The sequence below is a fragment of the Lygodium microphyllum genome, chromosome 1 (assembly GCF_053477565.2).
Source record: "Lygodium microphyllum isolate KBCC chromosome 1, Lygodium_microphyllum_v1.1.10, whole genome shotgun sequence".
Taxonomy (NCBI): Eukaryota; Viridiplantae; Streptophyta; class Polypodiopsida; order Schizaeales; family Lygodiaceae; genus Lygodium; species Lygodium microphyllum.
Genome location: NC_141135.1, coordinates 174,212,422 through 174,218,421, shown reverse-complemented (window position 1 = coordinate 174,218,421; position 6,000 = coordinate 174,212,422).

The following is a 6,000-nucleotide window of genomic DNA, read 5'->3' as shown; positions in this document are numbered from 1 at the left end:
AGATATCACTAAAGTGGAGACAAGAAGGACTTGGTCCAAGTCCACCTTTCCCATTAAAAACGAAAATGGCATAATATCAATGCCACTTCTTGCAACTCTCTCATGATGGTTTCATAGTGAGGTTGAGATACATGGATGCTCAACTCTCCCATGGACTCCAAGTTGCTATTGGTCAAATTTGCACCTCATCGCATCAGTTGTTGATTGAGACAGGTCGATGGAGCCATATTGCAACCAATGAGAGGATGTGCCAGCTTTGTGGATGGGAGTCAAAAACAGAGGAGCACTACATCTGCAAATGTACTGTATACTATGATATTCGAGGCCAGTATCATTTCCTCTTTAATGAGGGATTTGGACTACTTAGATGGGTGATGGACTATGAGGACCAAAGATGTTTGGGTCTTTTCTTATTGGAGCTCTAGCAGCGTAGAGTAGTTTTGTTACGAGATAGGAGGCGACCCTAGCCTCATCCACCCCTCCAGAGAGTAGTTACAAAGTTTTTCAATGTAGCTGAACCCCCAACCACCATTGCCACCCCAAACACTACATCTCCTACTAATAGGCATCATCGAGGGACATCATCAAGCGGCATCACAGTCGACAAAGCTACAACATTACGCAAAGCATGATGCCCTAGAGTACCTACTCAATGACATAGGCATGCCCATATGTGCCACATTCGCATCATGATTGCTCATCACAGATATAGATCGACGCATTGATGCAATCGAAGGTAGCTTGCAAAGTCTTGATGGATTCCATAGACTAAGGAGGAGATACTCTACACTCTTTTAATATTTTTAAACCTAGTTTTTTTTTCAATAATATTTTTTAGATTTTTCAATTCTCCATACTTCTCATACCTCTCATCCCAATCCACAATGTAGACCTACACATTTATCTCTATCTCTTCTTCTCTGATGAGAGATGATGATACCAATTGCATTGGTTATGGTCTCATAGGCCATTCTAGCCTTTTAGAGATGTTAATAGATCTTATCTTATCTTATCTCTTCTCTCTATCTCTCTCTCTCTCTCTCTCTCTCTCTCTTCAATTTTTATCAGGTGATGGGTCCTAGGGTTTTTGACCATAGTATGTTGCAATGTTCTTGTGAGAAGACACTTCCCTAGAATGTCTTTGAGGTGCTCATCGGGAAACTGGCATGATGTATTCAGGGAGACGCTTGTCGGATGCGAGGTGTGGCCAGAGCAAGAAGATGTCTCTCTCTCTCTCTCTCAATGTGTGTGTGGGAGGAGGGGAAGGGGGGAGCACCTCTCTCTCTCTCTCAATGTGTATGTGTGTGTGTGTGGGATGGTGGGTGGGTATGTATGTGAGTGAGTGAGTGTGTGTGTGTGTGTGTATGTGTGTGAGTGTGTGTGGGGGAAGAGTGTGTGGGTGGGTATGTAGTGTGTGTGGGTGGGTATATGTGTGAGTGTGTGTGGGGGGAAGGGGGAAGATGGTAGGGCTCACACACACACACACTCTCTCTATCTCTCTCTCTCTCTCACTCTCTCACTCACTCATTCTCTCTCTCTCTCTCTCTCTCTCTCTCTTTCTCTCTCTCTCTCTCTCTCTCTCGGGCTAGGACAGCCTACGAAGAAATTAAATTTTACAGAGTATTGCTTAAGCAATGCCATTGCTTAATCGATGCCATCCATATTGCAAATGTCTCTTAACATGTCGCAATTGGGCATCACTTAAGCAACTGAATTTGTGACCTAAATTTTTGTCACTTATACAACACTTCAAATGTTGCTTAAGCGACACCCACCAAAATAAAAAATAAAAAAAAAGGCTTCACATAAGTGATGCCTATCATTGTTTGCTGCGTCTCTAACACCCCCTCTTTCTTCTAGTGCATAGTACCAACAACCTTTCGAATATACTCTAATAGATGAGAGTCTCCACAAGAAACATCCATGTCATGTTCTTTTCAAAAACTACCATCTGTATGGTCATCAGAAAGTAAACCCTACAAGTTCAAGTCACAAAAATAGTCTTCATCAAAAGTAGAAGAAAATATGACAAGTGGAAATTCTACTCCATGTACATCACTTTGCATAACCTCTTGGTATGTAATATACTCTACATCATCATTGTTATGGGAGTACTAGACTATGTTCCAGAGACTCACTAGATTCAATGTTTGCTACAAGAATTCTAATTACAAGATACTCTCATGTAGGGGCACAAGGTATGATGATAACCTCGCAAGATATAGAAAATCCCACAACCCAGGACTCTAGGTATAGACAATAGGAATCGATAGGATATGCAGGATCCCACAACTCGGGACCATAGGTATGAATACAAGATATCAAGATTACAACTTCTCCCTCCACAAGGATGAACAAGATACAAAAGAGTACTAAACAAGATCTTGCCACTACAAGATTACAAGGTGACAAGACAATCAGAGTATAATGGAAGACAAGACAAGACTAGATACCATGACTAAATAAGAACTAGAACTAAAACTCAAAAGTTACTTGGAGGTCTCAACTCCTTGAGCTCCTAAGACTGGCATTGGCAAGACTGAGGAGCTCTATGGCAAGCCCCTCCTTTTATAGGTGTTGGAGGGAAGCTAAAGATATTCTAGAATGCTTAATGATGACATCATCAATGATATAGGTGAATATATGGCATATCTTTTAGAAGGTTCTATGATGACATGGCAAGGGTGGGTTTGCATGGTTGGCTCAAGGATGTGTGTGCTCGCATGGAGTGTGAATTCACATGGCATGAGCAAGAATTAATCCATACACTTGATCATGGCATGTCCATGACATCACCCCCTCCTCCAGCAATGAGTTCCATGAGGAGTGGCTTGGTGGTTAGGTCCAAGTTTCCTTGGATTCCTCTTATGAAATTCTTTAACTTTGAGAGGTGCTCTTTGGAGATATTCTATAGGTTCTGAAGTGGAATCATTGATGTCATATCCTTTCCAATGATGAAAAAGGTATTCCAATCAACCTCAAGAGATCCTCGAGTCTAAGAAATGCTCGACCTCAAATTCTTCATGATCTTCATTCTAGATAGGTGTGGTGGGGGATTAGATCCCTTCCCCCTTAGTGGTAAGCTATGGTATGCCTCAAGCAAGGAGACATGGAAGACTGGGTGGATCTTCATGGTGATGCAGAGTTGGAGTCGGTAAACAATTGGGTTGATCTAGGCTATGATAGAGAAGGGCCCAAATCTCCAGTGGTCTAGCTTGGTGGAGGGCCTAGTTTTCCAGGGGTTATGCTTGAGTAACCATACTTTATTTAATGACTTTGTATGTTGGATGTTGGAGAAAATTTGGTTCGCATAGTGCTTGTATAGATTTTGAGCCTTTTGGATTTGTTGCTTGAGTTCTTGGTGTATATGAGCTGTTGAGACAATGCTGGTCCACATAATGCATATATATATTTTGAGCCTTTTGGATTTGTTGCTTGAGTTCTTGGTGTATATCAAGTGTTGAGATTTAACTTGGACAGAGTAGGGTTCTTTACTTGATTGGAGAGACGTATATCCATCCTTGGATGTTGGCCATAGTTCGAAAAGAAAGAAGTTTTCTTGGTAGATGCATGGATACTATTATTATAAGTAAACCCTACAAAGGGAAAGAGCTAAAACCAATCATTTTGATTGTAGTTGATGGTGCAATGGAGATATTATTCCAAGACTTGATTTACCTGTTTTGTTTGACTATCAGTCTATGGATGATTGGATATGGATAACTTAACTTGGACTCCAAGGAGGTTGCAAAGGCTATTCTAGAAACAATATATGAATTGGGGACCTTGAACATTGATGACGTTGTCCATGTAATCTCAAAATGTATTTCAAGAAGAGTCTAGCAGTACTTTTACCTATGATGGTCTTGGTGGTAGGGATGAAATGTGTCATTTTTGTAAACCTATCTACCATAATAAGAAGAAGGTCATCTTTGTCTAAGTTGGTAAGATCTGTTATGATATCCATGGACAGAGAAGAGGACTAGGGTCATGCTAGAAAAGGCAAGGGTCTCAGGAGGCCATGCGGTTTGTGATGAGGTACCTTGGTCCTATTTTTACCGGTATCAAATGATTTTATATATTCCTTAAATCCTTCCACATATCAAGCCACCAAAAAATCTCTTGAAATAATCTCTAAGGTCTTATTAACTCCAAAGTGTCTTGCTACTAGGGTGTCATGGCATTGTTGTAGTACTTGGAGCCTTGGCTTTCCTGGAGGGATGTAAAGTAAATCCTTATAGTATAACAACCCATGAGTTTCTCGAAACTCACAAACTTTATTTCCTTTCACCTCTTGATTTTTTCTCTTGATATTGTTGTCCAAATCATCATGCGGCAGGGCTTCATGGATTAGCTGGATCAATGTAGGGTCATCTCTTGGTGACAACTAGAGATGGTTACTAGCGGGAGGTGCTCTCACTTGAGTAGTATTACTCATTGTTGATCAAAAGCTTCTTCTCCCTTCTTAGGTACTAAGTAGGATGTTCTTGATAAAGCATCTAATTGGCATTATTGGCGTCCTGGGAGATAGGTGATGCCAAAGTCAAATCTATCTAAACAGTTACTCCATTGGGATTGTGTTTGATTGAGGATGTGGGTTCTCATAAAGTATTCTAGATTTTTGTGATCTGTATAGGTGAAAACTTTATGGGCTCCATCCTCTAGATGATGACACTAAGTATCAAAGCCATCTACAATGACAAGAAATTCTTTGACATGGATCTCATAGTTTATCTTTGAAGGGGAGAACTTCCTTGAATGGAATGCCACTGGATGCATATGACCATCACCTCCATGCTGGAACAAGATGGGTTCTAAGGCATAGACTCATGCATCCGTCTCCAAGAAAAATGGCTTGGTAGGATCTAGGTGGACTAGGATTGGGGAAGTGGTGAAAGCAATCTTCAAGGTCTGGAAGGCCTTCTCGACTTCTGGGATCCATGAGAACTCTCAGTTTCATGTGAGTCTGGTGAGCGGTGTGACTATCTTTGAGTAATCCTTGTGACAAATATCCTATAGAAGTCAACAAAGCCAAGGAAACATTGGACTTCACCGACACATGTGGGTATTGCTAGTCAAGAATAGTCTCGATCTTCTTAGGGTCCATTCCTCTCTAGGAGACATTGTACCCCATAAATTTCACTTTTGTTTGATCGAAATAACACTTCTCAATTTTTGCATATAGTACTTTTTCTCTGAGATTTTTCAAAACTAATTTTACATGGTGCTCATGCTCCTTTCGATGTTTTGAGAATATCAAGATATCATCCAAGTATATAACTACAAAATCAATCATCATATGTTGAAATGTTGCTAGAGCATTGGTGAGACTGAATGGCATAACAACATACTCGAAGTGACCATATCTTGTGAGCAAGGCTATCTTCCATTTGTCTCCTTCTTTGATCCGTACAAGATTGTAAGCCCCTCGTAGATCAATCTTTCTAAAGATCTTGGCTTTTCTAGGGTGTTCCAAGAGCTACGGTATCCATGGCAAAGGGTATCAATTCTTGACTTTTATCTTGTTGAGTCCTCAATAATCCATGCACATTCAAAGTGACCCATATTTCTTCTTCACAAATAGAATTGGGGCTCTAGTAGGGGACTTTGAGTGCCTAATGAACCCATTGGCTAAGTTCTCATCATCAATATTCTTGTGTAGTTCAAGTAGTTCATCAAGGGATAGCATGTAGATGGATTCCAAATGTGGTTGAGCCCCTTCATGGAGTTCTATAGCACAATCAGATGGTCTGTGTTCGAGTAAGAGATCTACATTCTTTTTTTCAAAGACATCTTGGAATTCTTGATACTAGCTTGGCTAACTCACCCTTACTAAATTTTGGAGCTCGTGTATGATATATCACATCAATTGATTCTTGCCTTTTTGTGTGCATAAAGGCTTTGGCTCCTAGATATACTGACGTTCCTTGATTTTTACGACGTGTAATCTCTTGCTTAACCCAATCAATTTCTAGGTTGTCTTTCTTTAGCCAATGCATC